A 21,043-nucleotide genomic window follows, 5' to 3' on the forward strand; every position below is an offset into this window, starting at 1 on the left:
TCTAATTTCTCCTCCCATATGTTCAGTCAGGTTTTAAAACAACTTCGTGTTCGTCATGTTCAAGCCTCGGCCTATCATGCGCAGAGTCAGGGGGCGTTAGAACGTTTCCATCAAACGTTAAAATCCCTGTTACGAGCGTATTGCACTGAATTAGGTGGGGACTGGGAGGAAGGTCTTTCCTGGTTAATGCTTTCAGCTAGAGAAGTTACACAGGAGAGCTTGGGGTTTTCCCCGAATGAGCTTGTGTTTGCGCATAAAGTGCGGGGTCCCTTAGGAGCATTGGCAGATGGTTGGAAGGATGTTGAACCTCCTGTAAACTTGATAGATTTTGTTAATGGGTTTCGACATCGCCTTTATACAGCTGGGATGTTAGCGAAAACAAATTTGGCGTCATCTCAGGAGAAAATGAAATCGTGGTATGATCGGCATGCTGAGTTACGCACGTTTAGCCGGGGGGACCAGGTGTTGGCTCTGTTTCCGGTAATTAGTTCTCCATTTCAGGCAAAGTTTGCAGGACCTTATACGATTGTAAAGCAGGTGTCAGAGCAAAATTACATTATTGCAACTCCGGAGCGTAGGAAAAGTACACAGCTTTGTCATGTGAATTTACTAAAGCCATATTTTACTAGTGTACCTCAGCCTTCTGCGTGTAGTGGTCCTCATACAGTAGTTCAAGCTCAGGCGGCGTGTGTCGCGGTCTCTACAGGTCCAGTTAAAACTGACGGTAGAGACATTGAGGAAACATTGGATGAGGTAGAAGAAATGTCTATAGGTGGTTTTAGTAACTCACAGACTTTGGCTGAACTGGAGAAGTTGTTTGCTCATTTGCCGGCGGCACGTGCGGAGCAGTTGACAGAATTAATTAATTGTTTTTCTTGTTTATTTTCTGATTCACCGACGTGCACTCATCTGATAGAACATGACATTGAGGTGGACGCTGAGAAGCCAATAAAGCAGAGATTCTATCGGGTAAATATGGACAAACAAAAGCAAATGGAGGAGCAGTTAAAATATATGTTGGAAAATAACATTGCTGAACCTAGTTTTTCTAGCTGGGCTTCTCCCTGTATACTTGTTCCTAAATCGGATGGTACTATGCGTTTTTGCACTGATTTCCGTAAAGTTAATTCTGTTACCAAGCCGGACTCGTTTCCCCTCCCGAGAATGGATGACTGCATCGATCAGGTGGGTGCCTCGAAATTTGTCAGTAAGTTTGATCTCCTTAAAGGCTACTGGCAGGTGCCCTTGTCTAGACGTGCTCGTGAGATTGCTGCGTTTATTACCCCAAAGGGATTATATTCGTATAAGGTAATGCCGTTTGGGCTTCGTAATTCACCTGCGACCTTTCAGCGTCTCATGAATCACGTTGTAGGTGACATGCATGGTTGCGCTGTATATCTTGACGATGTAGTCATTTATTCAAACACCTGGGATAGTCACTTGGAACGTATGCGGGAATTGTTTACTCGTTTGGCGGAGGCAAAGCTCACGGTCAATCTCGCAAAGTGTGAGTTTGCGAGGGTGACCGTGGCTTATCTTGGCCGAGTAGTTGGGCAGGGGCGGGTGCGTCCGGTGAATGCAAAAATTCAGGCGGTGGAGCAGTTTCCAGTTCCAACAACTAAAAAAAAGCTGATGCGTTTTCTGGGGCTGGTAGGTTATTACAGAGCATTCTGTAGAAACTTTTCTAGCGTTGTAGCACCTCTCACTGATTTGTTGAGGGATAAAGTCAACTTTTTCTGGTCCTCTGTTTGTCAAAGTGCCTTCCAATATGTCAAAACGCTCTTATGTACCGCTCCAGTGTTAGCGGCGCCACGTTTGGACAGATCGTTTAAATTGTATGTGGATGCAAGCCAGGTAGGGGCTGGGGCGGTCCTCATGGAAGAGGATGACTGTGGTATTGAGAGGCCGGTTAGTTTATTTTCAAAGAAATTTAATCGTTACCAGGGGAATTATTCTGTGATCGAAAAGGAGACGCTTGCTCTGATTTTGGCTCTAAAACATTTTGATGTTTATGTTAGTGGTAGTGCTCCTGTGGTGGTCTTTACCGATCATAATCAGTTGACTTTCTTAAATTCTTTACAGTGTCCGAACCAAAGATTGATTCGATGGTCATTGTTTTTGCAGTCCTATTGCTTGGACGTTTGCTATGTGAAGGGAGTGGACAATATAATTGCGGACGAGCTGTCTAGGGCGCCGCTAGGGTAATTGTTTGGTACTTATAGTCGTTTGCCTCTTCTGGATTCTTTAAATTGCCTTTTAGGTATATCGACTGCTGAACCAGAAGTGGGACTGAAAGATGCAGATGATTGGAATAGTAATGGCTAGTTAAGTATTCATTTATTTATCCTGGAATGTTGGTAGGGGGTGGGATAATTGTTTTGAGTTTAAGTGGGAGTAATATTTATTGTTGTCGGGTTTCCTTCTGGGGTTCCCCTTTTTATGGGGGGGGAGTGTGACGGCCTGCATACTTGTTTGTGTTATGTCTGTGTTTCAGTGGGGCGGAGCTTTAACCCTGAGCGCGGATGGAGGACACCTGCGGTGGGAGTTTCTCTTCCTGATAAAAGCTTCCGGCTCCCTGCCTTCAGGAGGAACGAGCGAGGGGTTCTCCCTCCTGCGTGCTTTTCCCTTTACATGTTTTGTGTTGTTGCCGGCATTTTGTGTTTATTGTGCTTTTTGTTTGGTAAATAAATTGGTCATCTCTTGATTGAGGTTTTGGCGTCCCGCTTCTTTGTCACAACCTCTGAGCCGGGCTGTGACATTATGTACAGTATTTGCTACTGAAACCTGTTGTGAGAAAAAAGCAGAGATGAATTTGTTACTATGTTGTAGGGTTGCCATGTGTCATACAGTATAATCAGAATAATCAGAATCATTTCTATTATAACTCCTGGAGTTATGATTTACAATTCCAGCAAAATGCTTCCCTGGACTGTCACTTCTAGCATCCCCACAGAGCTCAACTTTCTGTCCTGGTGCACAAAGTTGCACGAGACCTTCCATTAATTTCTCGTGTTTATCCATGTACGCTTGATTGATGACTGGTATTAAGTAGACAGATTGCATTGAGTAATATTGAGTTTTCTTCGGAATTGGGGTATGAAGAAGCTCAGCCCAGTCAGAAATGGTGGTATGGGTGGTTCCTGTGAAGACAGTGCATGCGCTGATGAGCAGGTTATTTTCTGCCATCCCTCTAATGTCTGGACATGAAGACCAACTTCCAGGGTCTTCAAGCATGTCCAAAGAACTCTGATTTGGCTGTCATGGGTTATAATCCTTTTGTTCTCCACTGCTGAGCCACATGTCTTGCATGTGTTGAACAGTTCTAAATGTCTGGATTCATTCACAATCCACTTTCTTTCATTTTCCGGTTCTTTTCCAGAGCCAGAACCTGAACCAGAGGTTGATGTTGGGGTGTCGCTAATAGGCGAAAAGCTTACGTCGGATAAAAGCATTTCCCCAAAGCTTCTGCTCATATCCAACGTTGTTGAATGTTCTTTATCGTCCTGTTTGTAAAATTTAAAATATATTTGTTGTATAAATACATTTACATGTATTTTTTTTAAAAATGAATAAGGATTATCACACAAAAAATAACAGTAGTACAGCCTCAAAAGAAAAGTCATTCAACTCACTTGTGCCAAATCTCCACTGGCTGTGTTGGGGACAGACAGATATGACGCCATGGCACCCTGGTCCTATTGGAAATGTATGATATTACCCTCTAGTGATGGCAAATGTGTTAAAAAATGTATGAAAAGATTTGATCATTGAGAGGCTTACCACTGATTGTTCCCATGAAAGAGGTCGTGCTATAAATGTCCCAGTTAGTGAAGGCTTTGTGCGAGGCCTTACATATGATGTCTCTGGACTAGAGAGAAGTAGGGTTAGGCAGGAGGACGGACCAGAGCGACTTGATCTGGATTCACTTCCTCTTTGGAGAGCTTTCTTTGGAGTTGACTGTGGCACTCCAGCTAATTGTGATTCATTCAGATGCACACCAGCAGCATCAGTCTCCTGCATAAGTAGGAATTAATAATAAAGAAAATAATAGATTTATCCAACTGCAAAACACAGTAACATTTTCTATTTGTATGTATATCGAACATTTAGTGTGGTCATTTGGACAGTATTTCCCCAGATAGGTCGTAGCCTGTGTGATCATCACACATCTCCCCCTCCCCCGTACTGCACACTCCCACACAATTTATTATCTCTAGCAAGTGCATTGGATTCTTATAGAAATTCGCAAAACACAAATACAATTCAAGTCGAAGAAGCTAGTGAAATAATTAAAGCTTTGTAAATAAGACTAAAAAAACATTCATGCACATCCCCCCATAGACAGTATAAGAAGTGGACAGAGCCATCTCATTGGAACTAAGTTGAGACAGTTGAAGCCCATTTTTAGCGATTTTTTAGCACTTCCGTTCCTGACGCGCAGACTCAAACCGACTCAAACTAAGCTTGATGACGTGAGCAACCTGTCTGACAGACGTAAATCTTCTAGTAGCTGTGCGTGAAAATTGCCAACGTTAATCAATTCATATGTATTCACTTGCCACATACCGAATTATTTCCAATTCCCCAAAAACGTTGTTGAAATATTTTGTCCCGTTGCTTTTATGGACTCATTATCTATGGGCTTCTCCCTTGACGGGACGTCCCCCCGATTGCCTGCGAGCTTCTCCTCCTGTCTATACGGTAATGTCTCTATTGTGCGACAAAAAGTCACGTGGTTATGACGCAATCGTTAGCCTGTTTTTAACAAAAACGGCTTCTACGGGGCCATAACGTAAGATACAAAGTAATGGAGCCTTTTATACATTGTCGTGTTTATTTAGAAATATATAATGGACAAATGAAGTCTTTGGACGCCTCAGATGTAAAGTTATTCGCTGTCAAAGTGACGCCAAAATGAATGGGAGTCAATGGAATGCTAACAGCAGGTGAAGTTCTGCTACAATGGCGGCTCCCGCGAGGCTTCAACTTCCGGCTGATGGATTACCCCCTTGATGTCTCCTCAGGCCGTGTCTGCCCAAATGGAAGGATAAATAAATGTTACATTACCTCCACAGTGGTTGCACCCGTCTTCGTACATGGAATGGCATTTTTCTTCAAACGGCCCCGCTGTGTTGAGTGTGTGTAGTCATCCTTGTGAAAGTGTTCGCTGCAAATGCGGTAATCTTTAGCGCGTAGTACTTCTGCGGGAGTTTGCACATCAAGTTGAAGTACAACTAGCCACAACTGCAGAATCTCGAGGTCATGAAAAGGAAGACGATGAAAATTTAAGCTCTGATATTTTCGCATTCTGTTGCCACAATTCGGAAAGGCACAAACACGAACCATTTCTTCTTCACTTGTAAGCAACTCTGATCATAACTCGTCGCACATGATCAACGCTCCTCCTACCTGGACATTGTTTACCTTTTTTACGGGACTGCAGCACGAGACTACAGCTTGCCGCCTAAAAGACTATTTAGGTGAGTTGAAACAATGGCTAAGTTGCTAAACGCATCTTGTTCACATGTAGGGTCCCTGTTCATGTTGGACAGACATTTTAATTGCATTTTGTGTCTGTAAAGAGGCTCAAAAACGCTCTTTATGTACATGCCCCCATAGCTGCCGTTTTAGCTGGGTGGGAGCTCTGGGCATTCGCGGTCGCAGCTCCGAGTAGCAAGCACCAATCCGGTTCGTTTTATTTTTTCTATAGTCAGTACTCACAAAGGTCTAGCGATCAAGATTAACTTAAAAATTGCGCGGAGTTCTCCTTTAACTAAACACTGAGGGATGATGAGGAGTGGGAAAACTGAACAGGACTAAACCAAAACACTAAGAAAAACGGGAAACATAGAGTCACACTGTTACAATAATATGCTAAGTTAGGATACTGAACTAGCTTGCAACACATGTGTCGGCCTTAATAATACGCAGCAAGCAATAGCCGTCATTTCACTGTCTAGGTTAACTATAGACCTGATTTAGTCCGGCTATGAGTAACCCACTTCTAGCACCAATAACCTTGAATTTGGTTACATAAATGTTGTTTTTGCCTAAATAACTTGTGAGATGTTCAGTATGATATTCCATCATGTAAGCAAAGTCAACAGTGATTACAAGATGTTTGGTTAATTTCTTTGACAAATACTATGTGTAGCCTGTGCGTCTATTCCTGGCGTATGATTAGACGTCTATTCAATTTTCACTGACAGACCCAATTTTCCCTAGTTTTAGCTTAGACGTCAGGGCTGGGTTTGTAATGACACAGGAGGGAGGAAATGATGCAAAATGTTTATTTTCGGGTGAACTATTCCTTTAATGAAAGAAAATTGAAAAGCGTTAGAGACGCACACAAATCTAGGTCAGTGAATCGCCATTCCGGCATAATTACCTTCTGCTAATGTTTTGTGCTTTAATCCTGCAAGATTGCCTGGCTGTACATGCAGATTACAACAACCTGTTTTTTCCAGCGCATAAAACACATACACACACACACCCTCACTTCACTCTGATTCCATGCTCTGACTGAATGCATCAGAGACCTGTGGAAATAGGGCATGTTTGTCTGCAAACACACCGTTTCCTTTAAGGTCTGTTAGTGGGGGCACAATTTTGGAAATGCTTAAGCACTGAACAGAGCATGAACACTTGCAGACTGGAATATTTAGCTTCCTCTTCATTCATTTATATTTCAAACCTTTTTGATGTGTGGGTTAAAGGCAATAAATAAGTCATTAGACTATGCAGGAGCGATTCGACCGTGTGCGTATGTGTGTTTGTTAGCTCATACATCCGAGCATGCTCCCTCGCTACCCTAAACAATTATCTCCCACATGCCAGATGCCAAAATGTAGTAGCCAAGAGCATAGTATATCAACACCCCTTCAAGTTCGTCAAATCCGTGCAGCACGATCTGCTGTTATGCTGAAAATTGCGAGTCTGCTGTGCTTTTCAGGGTTGAGAAGTGTGACGGGAAAAACAGGGTACCACAGGGGCATGGCGACATCTAATGGAATCACTGCTGGCAGTGGCAGAGTCCCTCCGTGGCTGCGGCTCTGTCTCAATTATAGTCTAACCCCATGCGGCAAGCAGGCCTCCTTAAAACCCTCCTCGAACAAATAATTCATCATCAGCTGCTATTTGCTGGAGACCTGCAGACTGACAAAAGTTAGTTTAGGATCCAGAGAGTGAATCATCTAATACCCTCCAAGGCTCCAAAAATAGCAGAAGCCTGGAATGGCAAACTATGCCTGGGCTTAATGAGATACTGAGGATATGAAACTACAATCAGCAAAATGTGCAATGTTTCAGTTTTAATGATGGGAATAGCTCTGCGCTTAAAAAACGTTACACATAGTAAAAAAAAAAAAAATCTTATATATAGGAATTAATTTATCATTGAGTCTTTATTGCCTTTCCAACCTACAGAGATATTTACATATTTTATATGAAAGCTCATTCATCATTTATTTTGTGTGTATCACTTTGATATCTTAGTTCTTTCTCCTAGATGGTAATGGGATTAAGCAACGGAATCTCAAGACAAAACATAACAATTTATGAGCTGGTGATTTCGTAGATGTGATACGTATGAAATTATATGGATGTATTATGTGTTGGATTAAACAGAGAAAGATTAAACAGCAAAGAAGAAGATCTTCTTGAGAAGAAGAGCCCAATAATCTCAAATGTATCTTGAGTTTCAGAAGAGATCTCAACAACCTCAAACGGTTTGCGATCACGGTTTTAATATGGACTGAAAAGATTCTCATTAAATTCTCAAGCAAATTATCTGATCTACGCTACCCATTTATTACATGGCTCTCTTGATTCTAATAAGTCAATCGCACCATTTAGCGGCCTAATATATTTCCTTAAATTCATTGTCATCCATAGAAATGCTGTATATTAGAGAGCTCATCTGGTTAACTGAAAAAGGTGTCATAAACATAATGTCACGTTTTGGTCTTGTCTCCCTCACATTTTGGTTTGTTCATGTCATGTCTATCATGTGATTCCCTGTTTGTCATGTGATCCTGCCATGTGTCTTGTCATTGGTTAATCGTCTGTACATTGTTCACAGGTGTCCCTTGTCATATTTAAGCCCTCATGTTTACCATGTTTCCTTGTCAAGTTTTGTTTCAATGTAATCTCTGTTGGTAAGCGTCATGTCATGGTTTTTGTTTTATGCTTTTGTTTCATGTTTCATGCCACGCCAGGTTTTTATTTTGTTTGATTGATAAATAAACTGCACTTGGGTTCTCTATACAACTTGCCTTCAGTGGATTTTTACAGAAAACTTGACCAACTATGAACCCAGCAGTTATTTGTCTCTTGAACCTCCGTCAAGGCGACCAGGCCATCGAGACCTATGTTCAGGACTTTTGTGGACTTTAATAACGTGGCTCTAAAGGACATTTTCTGCTTTGGGCTAAACGAACCGGTGTAGTCTAAACTGCCAGGGGGAAAATTCATTTGCACTTCCTGTGCCACCCTGGCTCCCTGCACTGCCGGCGCCACCCTGGCTTCCTACACTTCCTGTGCCACCCTGGCTCCCTGCACTGCCGGCGCCGCTCTGGCTTCCGCACTTCCTGTGCCACCCTGGCTCCCTGCACTGCCGGCGCCGCCTATATACACTTATGGTATATTGCTTGTATATTGCTTGCAGGACGGCGGAGGCGGAACACCGCCTCGGAGGACCAGATCTCTACCGTAACCGGAGGACAACAGGTGGGTAACAGTAGCAAGCTTTCTCAGCTCCTCAAACAGTAACAGATCGAACGCAGCAGGCAGCAGTCTCTCCTTCAGAGCAATGGTTCACAGGGTCTATCAGCTCGTAGAACGGCACCAGATCAGACGCAGCAGTCAGCAGACTCCCCTTCATAGTAATGGTTCACAGGATCTCTCAGCTCGTAGAACGGCAGCAGATCGAATGCAGCAGTCAGCAGACTCTCCTTCGGAGCAATGGTTCACAGGATCTCTCAGCTCGTAGAGCGGCAGCAGATCAGACGCAGCAGTCAGCAGACTGTCCTTCAGGGTAATGGTTCAAAGGATCTCTCAGCTCGTAGAGCGGCAGCAGGTCGAATGCAGCAATCAGCAGACTCTCCTTCAGAGCAATGGTTCACAGGGTCTCTCAGCTCGTAGAACGGCAGCAGATCAGACGCAGCAGTTCAGCAGACTCTCCTTCAGAGCAATGGCTCACAAGATCTCTCAACTCGTAGAACTGCAGCAGATCAAAAAGCAGTCAGCAGACTCTCTATACACACGGGACACAATCGTGAGTATGAAATCCAACTGCTACTAACCGGCTCTTTCTCCTCTCAGGACAGACGGTGAGGGCGCAACAGGCAGCAGACTCTCGACTCTTTCTCCTCTCAGGACAGATGGTGAGGGCGCAGCAGTCAGCAGACTCTCTCAGCTCGTAGAACGGCAGCAGATCGGATGCAGCAGTCAGCAGACTCTCCTTCAGAGCAATGGCTCACAAGATCTCTCAACTCGTAGAACGGCAGCAGATCAAACAGCAGTCAACAGACTCTCTATACACACGGGACACAATCGTGAGTATGAAATCCAACTGCTACTAACCGGCTCTTTCTCCTCTCAGGACAGACGGTGAGGGTGCAACAGGCAGCAGACTCTCGGCTCTTTCTCCTCTCAGGACAGACGGTGAGGGCGCAGCAGTCAGCTGACTCTCTCAGCTCGTAGAGCGGCAGCAGATCAAACACAGCAGTAAGCAGGAAAAAGGGATTAACAGACCAGGTAAGGTGGCTGGGCTTTTTCTGTTCTTTTAGAATAAATGACCACAAAGTAATATCCCATAAACTTAATTACGGTTCTTCTCACCAGCACATGAGGCCGAGCTTCTCCTTTCTCTCCAATATAACATCAGGTGGTTGGGAACCTGGACACAACTTTACAATCAATGGATCAGATTAGATTTGATACCCCACTGGTTCGGCTTCCCCAAACAAAGATCATAGAATGATGGTATTGATTTGGTCTCCCACACTCGTGCATGCATTAATACTATAACTCTTTACACATGCTCACTTCACACTTTCAGACACTGCAATGCCACATCACCTGGAGAAGTTCACCAACACTTAATAATAATAATAATTTGTTACATTTATATAACACTTTTCTGGGTACTCAAAGCGCTTTACATAGAGGGGGGAATCTCCTCAACCACCACCAATGTGCAGCATCCACGTGGATGATGTAACGGCAGCCATATTGCGCCAGAACGCTCACCACACACCAGCTTACTGGTGGAGAGGAGACAGAGTGTTGAAGCCAATCAGTATATGGGGATGATTAGGAGGCCATGATGGACAGAGGCCAATGGGCAAATTTCGCCAGGATGACGGGTTACACCCTTACTCTTTTTTCCGAAGTACATCCTGGGATTTTTATGACCACAGAGAGTCAGGACCTCGGTTTAACTTCTCATCCGAAGGACAGTGCTCTTTGACAGTATAGTGTCCCCGTCACTATACTGGGGCGTTAGGACCCACACAGACCACAGGGTGAGCACCCCCTGCTGGCCTCACTAACACCTCTTCCAGTAGCAACCTGGTTTTCCCAGAAGGTCTCCCATCCAGGTACTAACCAGGCTCAACCCTGCTTAGCGTCAGTGGGCAACTGGTCTTGGGCTACAGGGTGATATGGCTGCTGGGATATCAACATTTGATCGCCAGGCATAAATTGTCGTTTCTCAGTTCGCCTATCATAAAGTGACTTCATACGTCTCTGCGAAAAATGCAATTGTTCTTTTGCAATCTTACCTGCTTCATACAATCTGCGCTTAAAGTTGTTCACATAACGCAGATAATTCTGACGGTGGTGTACCCTCAGTCCAGTTGTCGCGGAGCACAGCCAGTGGTTCCCAAACGGTGTGCCCAAACACCAAATCTTTGGGACTGAAACCAGTACTTTCCTGGCTTACCTCACACACTGACAACATCAACCATGGCAATCCCTGTTCCCAATCTCCCTCCAGCTCTCTACAATAAGCAAACAATAGGGACTTCAGCATCTGATGGAAATGCTCCAAAGCCCCCTGGCTTTGGGCATGATAAGCACTAGCTTTATTGTGCTTTATGTGCAACAGTTTCAAAACTTGCGAAAACAAATGAGGAGTAAAATCAGAACCCTGATCACTTTGCACAATCTTCGGAATGCCAAAAATGGAAATGAACTGAGTCAATAGCCACGTTTCCACTGTCGGGCCAGGGCCGGGCCAGGGTTAAAAGCGAGCCGAGCCGGGCCACTGGCCTCGGGCCTCAAGCACCGGGGCTTGCGTTTCCACTGCCAGGCCAGTAGCCCCGCAGCGCTGCCATAAACCCCGCCCTTAACACACCTTCCTGGATCGAACGTCATACAACCCCACCCATTTCAGCGGGAATTATGAAGTTCATTCAGGCAGGACACACTAGCTTGCTAAAATCACACGACGATCGAGATGGAGAGGACCGAAGCGTCTGCGATTTGCTTGGTGGAAGATGAGGCAGCAAAGCCAAGATAAGAAGATGGAGGTTCAGCGGCGACAACGCCGAAAGCTTATGTTGGCTGCAAGGCGAAAGAGAGCAATCCAACGACGTGCGATTCGGTTACAGCGAATGCAGAGTCGCCAGCAATGGATGGAAACGGTAAATATTTTATTTTATAGTATAGTTAATTCGTATCTTGTAGTCGATGTGAGCATAACTTCAAATCATATTGCACAGAGTTGTTTTTATGAGCTTTTCACTAACTTTACTATCTGCTGAAAAGACACAAATATTTTGCTAGCTTATCATATCTTGCTTGCTATATTAATAAAAATAAAGTTAGGTGTTAATGTTAAACTGTATTTGTATTATTCGTTTAATACATCTATTTATACCCATGATTATGAATATATGCATTTACATTTCGCATAATTAGGGAAGTAATGTTTACAGTACCACTTTGCAAGAAAGTAAAGTATGTAATGTATGGGTTAACATGAACGAAACATAAGCAATACATTTGTTACTGTATTTGTTTATCTTTGTTAACGCTAGATTTTCAAAAAAATCAGCTGTTGGTTTGTTAGTTTGTTCACAGTGCGTTAACTGATTGTAACAATTAAAACATTGGTGTGTAATGTATTAATAAATGGGTTAGCAAATATTTATAAATGCTGTACTTGATAACATCCTCGTTTCTTTCTTGTGCCCAAATGCTCAGAAGAGCAGCGATAGTTTTGCGATATAAAAAAGTTAAAATGTGCGTCTTGCCGCAGACCATACCTTTACCTAACACCGATAAACTCCGCCTTTTACCTTGACCACGCCTCTAGCCCTAGCTGGCCTGCTTTGGCCCAGGGTATTCGACGGGCCAGAAATCCTGGCCGTTGGCCCCAAGTAAGCCCCTATCAAGCCCCGGAAGTGACAGTGGAAACGCGACTGGCCCTTGCACGCACTAGCACGGCTCGGCCTTGGCCTTGGCCCGGCAGTGGAAACGCGGCTGATGCCTTCACCAATGATTTTACAGTGATTGTACGGAGTGGATAGGCCGCAGGGTACCGAGTTGATGCACACATTGCAGTGAGAAAATAAATACTACCTGATATTGATCTAGGCAGTGGGCCTACACAATCAATAATCAAGTGCTCAAAAGGTGAACTAACAGCAGGAATAGGAAACAGTGGAGCAGGTTTGATCTTATGATTTGGATTGCCTGTTAGTTGACAGGTATGACATGTCTTGATATACTTTGACACGTCCTTCTTCAATTTTGGCCAAAAAAAATGTCGAAGATTCTGTCATAAGTCTTTCTTACACCTAAATGTCCAGTAAGTTTATCATGAGAAATCTCCAACACCAATGATCGATATTTCTGCGGAACTACCACCTGCATGATAGGATCCCCAGCAAAGTCACTTCCATGAGGAATCCATTTCCTCACCAACATTCCATCCTGAAAAAGATAACCATGAGCAACATGCCTAATTTCATCAGAAGACATCACACTCTCAAACAATTTCTGGAGAGAAGAATAAAGTTGCTGCTCCTGGATCAATTCAGAAGAGGAAACAGAAAAGTCATCAGGCAAGGAAAATGTTGGTTGAACTACAGAATCAGAGGATGGCCATAGCTGTGCAGAGGTCATAGATAGAGTTACATCAAATGCAGTAAATACCTCTGGAAAGCTCTTGTTGCTCTCGCCAGGACCTGGAAGGGGAAAATATGAAACCACAGGAGGTGAAAAGGTATTAAGCCAAACCCTGCCCCCTGCCAAATTATTTCCCAGGATTATATCCACCCCCTCCACTAGCAATAATGGACGCACTCCAACCACCACTTCTCCATTCACAAGTTCAGATGACAACATTATTTTATGTAAAGGGACAGACAATGGTGCCACAAGGACAGCTGGTTTAATGCGAGGAACCTTTTCCCCTTTTACTCTTAATTTTAAGCACAGGGTACTAATTTTTTCAGTGGCCTTTACCACAACAATGATTACAGATCAGAGATTAATCCCTGTGTATGCAAACCACTTTATCTAAAAAGAAATCAGCCCTTTTCCGAAACTCAAAACTACTCTTGTGCGTTAAAATATAGTCATCAGCCAACTCGGCAGCTTTAGCAGCTGTTTCAGCTTTCTGCTCATTTATATATGTTACTATTCGAGCGGGAACAGAGTTCTTAAACTGTTCAAGCACAATTAAGTTAGTCAACTCCTCAAACGTGGTTACCTCAGATGCCATACACCAGCGGTGAAATGCAGTAGTGAGCTCTCTAGCAAAGTCCACATGAGCCTCCTTTACACCCTTGGACAATGTTCTAAATTTTTGTTGGTACGCTTCTGGTACTAACTCGTACACATTTAAAACGGTCGCTTTAACGGTATAGTAATCGTTGTAGTCCGAGAGTGAAAGGGCAGAATAAGATTCTTGAGCCCTGCCAGTGAGCACACATTGTAAAAGCAGTGTATGTTCCTTACAAGGCCAATCTCTTGCCTCTGCTATTCACTCAAACAATATAAAAATGTATCTGGGTCTTGCTCATTAAACTTAGGCATTAACATCTTTCCAGCAGTGTCAAACATTTGAGAAGGACCCTGCAAAGCATCAGCTGAACCATTTTGCCCACCTTCTCTTATTATCTTCAAGCGGTATTTCTGCTGCTCAACATTAGGCTGTTCATTTCTAGTTTTTTCACACTCTACTTCCAATTTCAAACGTTCCTGTTCAAGCTGTAACAACAATAATCATTCCTGTTGCTGGCCTAGCCAGGAACCTCGCTGGAAGAGGTGGACTACCACTGTGTTGCATAGAGCCAGAGAGGCGACAGAGAGAGAAGTTTCACCAGTGCCTGTGAATCTCTCTGCCAAGAAAAGAATTAAGCCTTACTACCCAGTCTGTAACAACTCAGATCACTTCTTGACCCAATGCACAGAGGTTGTAAAACTGACCAGAAACCAATTATCAGAGTGGATCCGTACCATTAAAAGGTGCTGGAGATGTGCTAGAACCCACCAAGCTGCACATTGCAACCTGTGGAATCCCTGCAGCATTTGTCAAGGTAAACACTTAGCAGTGCTGCACGAAATTAATTCCATGACACCTAAGACTGTGATCAAGCCGACTAAAGAGGAGAGCTGTCTGGTGAATACACCTTTGAAAGTGCTGTATGTGGACAGACCAGTAGATGGCAGCCGTGTGCTATTAAAGGTTATTAAAGTACTACTCCACCATGGCAAGCACTCCCTGAGCACATATGCCATCCTGGACGATGGCTCAGAAAGGACTATGCTCTTACCAGCTGCAGCACGCCACCTGGGCCTCTGAAGGGAGCAAGAAAACCATGCCCTGCGGACTATACAACATGACATTCAAATCCTTCACGGGTCCATGATGTCATTCTGTATTTCGCCTGCCGATAAGTCTCAGCACAGCTTCCTCATTCCTGGTGCCTTTACCACAGAACAACTGGGTTTTGCATTTCACTCTTACCCAATGGACAAATTTCAGAAGAGGTACAAGCACCTTGTGGCCCTCTCAGTACAGGCATTCGAGCAGGCGCAGCCCTTGGTGCTCTTTGGAGCTGACCACCCTCACTTAATTACTCATTAAGCCAGTAAGTTTAGGACCCCCAGGAGGACCTGCAGCCCTTAAGACACATTTAGGATGGACATTGCAGGGTCCCACTAGACTTGTAGAGTAGTCCATTGTGTGTTTATTGACCTCCACCATTCCCCAAATGGCAGAGCTCTTCAGGAACATCAAGAAACTGTAGCAGGTTGACATACTCTCCTTCAGGAATGAGAAGGAGGTCACCAGGTCCCGGCAAGACCATATCCTTGAATCAAAGACCACCCGAGTTGAAGTGCATGGAGTCTTATGTTATGCCACCCTGCCTCTGCTTAGGCATAAAGATATGCTGCATTTGCAAGCCCCAAAGGAAATGCTAGCGCCCAGCCTCCGGAACACTGAACAGTGCCTCGCTAAACACGCAGATCGAGCCAAGGCGTACAATACTGAAATTCAGAAAATGACCCAGACAGGAACCGTCAAGAAGTTGAGTTCCCACGAGTTGACACAGTCAGGGGAATCATGGTATATCCCACATCACATGGTGACCCCACAACTATGAGAACTGCATTGTGTTCAACTGTTCTTATCGGTACTGAGGTCTAAACCTAAATGAGAGGCTGTTACCTGGCGCCACCCTAGGACCTTCACTCCTAGCAGTGCTGTTACGGTTCCGGGAACACACCATAGCCATAAGTGGTGATGTGAAAGCCATGTTCCACCAGGTCCGCCTGCTCCCTGAAGATCGTCCCCTTTAGATATTTGGAGAGAGAGATTTCTGGAGACATTCCCAAAGTCTTGCGGACCAGTTTTGGTCTAGTTTCATTTAGAACTATCTCCCAAACCTGCAGTCCCACTAGAAATGGAATGCCAATCCTACAGATATGACCCTAGGATCAGTGGTACTGATGATGGACCCTCAACTGCCGAGAGCATGCTAGGTGGTTGGTCTTGTGTACCCCAGTGCAGACGGACACATAAGGACAATGGATGCAAGGATAAACAATAGAACTTACACTAGACCTGTAGCCAGACTGATTGTTCTACCAGAGGTTCCAGATGAAGATCAAAGAGAACTAAGTCCTTATGCCTGTCCCCGGATACTGAACTGATCACCTATTCAGGAACAAATGTGCTGCACACATTTGGGAGTGGCTTTAAGAAATGCCGTACAGATGACTGTATAATCGTGTATGCGCACCTCTGGCGCATATTGATGCGCTCCGAAACACCCTTAGCGCACGCAACGAGCAGCGCTCTGCTCTGTGCAGATTTCACGGACGATGGTGAAGCAAGTGTGTGAAGGGACGACACTGCTGAGATTATTCACCGTTTGGAGTGTGTTATACTAATATTATACTTCATCTGCTATTTAGTGATTAAGATAATTGTGTTTGTGTTGATATTTATCACTAATGTCTGACTGATGCAATGCTAGAGTTATTGTGTTAATCACCTTGTTTATTTTCATTACTCTACATTTATATTTACATATTATACATCCAGTGCAGACATTATTTATCATTTAAGCACACAAAAGTTCCAGCAATAGAAATAAAATACAGTCCTTTTAAGTCTTCCCAACAAGAGGTGTGTCCTAATACTTTTATTCATAAATGTAAGTAAACTCGAACTCTCCCGCCATCTAGCTTTAAAATGAATCATGAGTATTTGCAGGGTTACATGATCATTAATGATAAAATTACTTCCTTGAAGTCAAGTCAATTCACCTTCATTTATATAGTGCTTTTAACAATATAGATTGTTTCAAAGCAGCTTTACAGTGATAATAGGAAATTAAAGTAACAGAGATTGTTTTGGCTTTACAGCAGCTCTAGAATAAAGGGTAACACTTTATATTACGACCCGCAAACAACTGCGTAAGTAAACCGAAATTACGGTGTACGTTTCTGTAATTATAGTGTACTTCTGTGTAGGTATAAGGGAACAATATGTTACGTTTTGGGTAATAAAGGGGTAACAAGCAGATATACAACCTGCAAAGAACTTCGTAAGTAAACCGAAATTACGGTGTACGTTTCTGTAATTATAGTGTAGGCCTACCTCCGTGTAGTTATAAGGGAATAATATGTTAAGTTTTGGGTAATAAAGGGGTAACAAGGGGTAACCCTTTTACCTACACGGAAGTAGCCTACACTATAATTACAGAAACGTACACCGTAATTTCAGTTTACTTACGCAGTTGTTTGAGGGTCGTAATATAAAGTGTTCCAAATAAAGTTATTTGTCCAGCTAAAGTTAGTTTTGATTGATTCACTTCCACGACACCGTTCTAATAGAAAACCCTTAATGCGCTCCGTCCGCTCATCTGCACAACAACAGTGCCTGGTGGCTCGAGAACGCAGACATTGAAATAGGTTCCAAGGTGCAAGCGTTGAATTTTTTTTTAAAAACTTTTTGAAAAAACGTTATCTTCACGTAACCTTCCAAAAACGCGAATCTGTGAAAACGCTGACTGAGTGCACATGTGTATTACGTGTTTTGTCTATAGATATGCGTGTTTGAATATGTATGTGCGCAGGCGTGTAGTCTTTATTTACAAATTGACCACAACAAATTACTTGTCTGGCCTTATTATTATAAATTAATAATACAGAATTTTTTGTTGCTTCCGCGTATCGTTGTGAACTGGAATCTTGAAGTGACCATCGCATGTACACACTCTAACGGCCTTGTGGACGGGCCCTTCGTGAAGGGATCCAGTTGTTCACTTTCATGTGGAACACCTCTACAAATGCCGTCCCCTTACGGAAGTGGGTGCAAAAACGCTGTTTGGAATTTGCCCATTGTGATTCCCAACCCAGGTCCTGGACAACCCTCAACACTGCACATTTCAGATGTCACCCTAATCAAACACATGTGATTCAATTCATTACAAGAAACTCTAAAACCTTAAATGGGTGTGTTAGCCTGCCAGCTTATTAAATCTAATATAATTTGATCACTTTGTCAGCATATGAATAATAAATAAAAAAACCCTGCATATGGCCTTGATTGTTCAACAAATTTTTGTGGTGAAATTCAACAATTTTAGGAATCCACGCGATTCGGAATTTCTTGCGAGAGCAAAAGAATTCCCCTTGCAGATTTCACAACAGGCTCATGTCATGAATGTGCTGCATTGTTGAACATAAACCTGCTTGATTTGAAAGTAACTTCTGTGCAAACTGTGCTTAATACATCGCTGCATTGATGACTGACAATGGACCTTTTATGCCCGCAAAATTTCACACAAAATGTAATGTTTTGAAAAACATTGGACTCAATTGACTTTCATTGTATGGACAAAAACAAACAAACAAACACGGAGACACTTCAAAAGATCTTCTTTTTGTGTTCAACAGAAGAAAGAAAGTCATAGAGGTTTGGAATGACATCAGGGTAGATAACTGGTGACAGAACCTTTGAGAAAAAAAAAACTTTCCTGTAAGTTGAAGAAAACAGAACAACAAACTTCAGAAGGTTACTTTAACCTTGACTGCAGAGAAAAAGCTACATGGAGGAAAATAAGAAGATGCTGAACTCATGTTGATTACGGAAACGCCTCTCCCAGGCCAAGGGAACCACCCATAAAGTAAGTGTAACGTCATTTGTGCAAAACAAAAACTAATACATCCTAAGAAATCAAACAAAATCAACTCTGTTCCCAGGTTGAAAGTCATATACCGTATGTAATGCATAATGTAGTGGCTGTTGCACTCAATACACATTTGTGTAGTCCCACATATGGTTGGGCTACTGAGATTGCATTAAGTAAGCATACAGTTTGAGCAGCCCTTTAAATATTAATACAAGATAATAAATAAAAGATCAAACAAATAAAGGCCTTGTGTGTTGTTTTAAGCACTTGGCATTGTGCTTCTATGCTACAGGAATCTTCAGTCTCATGCTGTATTCGTATTTTAATTTCTTAAGGCTTTTTTCAGGGTTTTTTTTTTTGTGTGCTAATTTGAAGTGGAATCTGTGTTAAATGGAGCAGAAAGCATAATTGTATTTGTCAAAATAATAAACACACAAGAATCTGGTTATCTATAGAACTCTTGGCGCTTTAATTCTGGTGATGGTGAGGACATATGGATGTTTCAGCTGAATTATGCAGGTCAGTGATGCTAAAATAGCATTGTGCTTCTAGACAGTGTGCTTAATTCCTTTCCACACCTGCACTGTCCTGCTGGTTCACAACAGCTGATAATAGACCTGCAGCATAAAAGGATAGTTCACCCAAAAATGAAGTTTCTGTCATTATTTTTCGAAACAGTGATTTGTCATTTTTATTTTTTGTCATTACTTCATATCTCTTTTTCATATGAATACAACACTTGGAGCAATGTATGACGTAGGATGTAGGAGTAGCGTAAGCTTTGACGCCTCTTGCTGTTCAAACAAACAGGGCTGGGCAACAAACTCAAGTAATTAAATTATCGTTTTAGACTTCTAATTCACAACTCGTGTTTTATTTTGCTCTATCCTCTATGCTTCCGCATTTGTCAATACGTCATGCGTCGGGTCAGGGGTTACTCTTTCGCTGTAAAACGATGCGTACGGCCATCTGTCGGAAGCTACACTCTAAAAAAACACTGGGTTAAAAACAACCCAATTTGGGGGAACTTCTAACTTCAGACCGCCGCCCTGTGTTTCACTTGTAGCCGAAATATGCGGCGACAGGCACCATAACCTGGCAATAAACAAACAGTATACAGTTCTGAGAACATATTTTAACATCATACGTATTTATATTCTGTATAATTTTGAAAAAAATCATAACATTTTAAAGGTGCCATGTGTCAGAATTGAGTTAAAAATACACAAAAAATGAGTTACACGGATCAAAAGAATGAGAAGAAATAAGGGGGATGATGTCATTAAAAAATGAAAAGTTATAGTGTTGCAGAGATATCAACCTGAATTAGCATGCTAAATTACTAGCCCCGGCCCGACAGATGTCATAATACCAGTTTCGGCCATGGGAGGCGGTATGCGGGCAACACCAGCCAAACTGCAATACACGAATAAGTCGCACGGCTTGTGGGCGTACTTGAACCTGATGTCAATCGTGTGGAAAGTACACCCCACTACTACAGTTCAGTTCAGGGAAGAGAGCGGAAGAATGGCTGAAGCCCTTGGCAAGAGACCCTTACCACCACCTCAACCACCCGCTGCAGGGAAAAAACCGCGCTCGGGATCTCAAATAAAATCAGATCGAAAAAGGAGCAGAACCAGACTTAACATTGGCACTGATTTCCATCGTTGGAAACAACTAATGGAAATTAAAGAAATGAGGTTCGAGTCCGAACTTGCAACATTTCTTTTGGATTGGTAACATGCTGTTAGTATTTCGCTAGAAGTTTGTTTTATAAGTTTGTTTAGTTTTTTTGGGAAGTTATAACATAGAAATGTATCGAAGGCTGTTCGATATAAGTTCTAAAGTTAGCGATGGCTACATTGCAAGGTGTAATGAGAACTACGTGAGCTATATTATGTTTACTAAATTGCTTTCCTGAGGTAACTAAATCTGACATATTTGTTCTCCAGCTATGTTATTGACCTCTGCACGCTGGTTAAAAAAATGATTGGTCGGTATTATGTATGAAGAATACATTTTGTTAAGTTGTAGCATACTGTATCTTTCAACAGTGTTCGTGTGTTTTTACTATTAGCTAGTAGAGATGATCGGTTCACGTGCACTAGGGATCTGTCGTGTAACGTTAACATTTACAAGCGCCAAAACGGTACTCTTTTGTTTGAATTGCGTAATAACATTGACAGAATCGGTGACGGTGAATTCGTGAGAGTTGGCAGCTCTGAATGGCGCTAGCTTGGTCAACAGCAGCGAATGCTGTCTGTCAAATTAATGTAATTCAAACTAACAATACAAATGTAATATGAACAAAACGAATATGAACATTCACTGGTGAAGGGGAGTAGCTTGAAGATGTCATTTAAAAATCACTTGACATCAAC

General features: G+C 42.8%; 1 protein-coding gene, 1 long non-coding RNA gene and 1 pseudogene across 2 annotated transcripts in view; 1 reads left to right on the forward strand and 2 right to left on the reverse strand.

Moving 5' to 3' along the window:
• The window catches only part of LOC143703835 (rho GTPase-activating protein 26-like), a 494,068-nt gene that overhangs the window by 305,599 nt on the left and 167,426 nt on the right, over positions 1-21,043 (forward strand). The gene's annotated exons all lie outside the window — the stretch shown is intronic.
• On the reverse strand, positions 3,414-4,166 carry LOC143757644 (uncharacterized). Its single transcript, XR_013210718.1, has 3 exons — positions 3,781-4,166; positions 3,633-3,695; positions 3,414-3,503 (listed from the first exon to the last, which is right to left on the reverse strand). It is a non-coding gene; the product is annotated as an uncharacterized LOC143757644 (long non-coding RNA).
• Positions 10,560-10,676, reverse strand: LOC143704835 (5S ribosomal RNA; annotated as a pseudogene).

Source organism: Siphateles boraxobius, unplaced genomic scaffold (assembly GCF_051911475.1).
Source record: "Siphateles boraxobius isolate OS27281-9 unplaced genomic scaffold, OSU_SipBor_1 11, whole genome shotgun sequence".
NCBI classification, from domain to species: domain Eukaryota; kingdom Metazoa; phylum Chordata; class Actinopteri; order Cypriniformes; family Leuciscidae; genus Siphateles; species Siphateles boraxobius.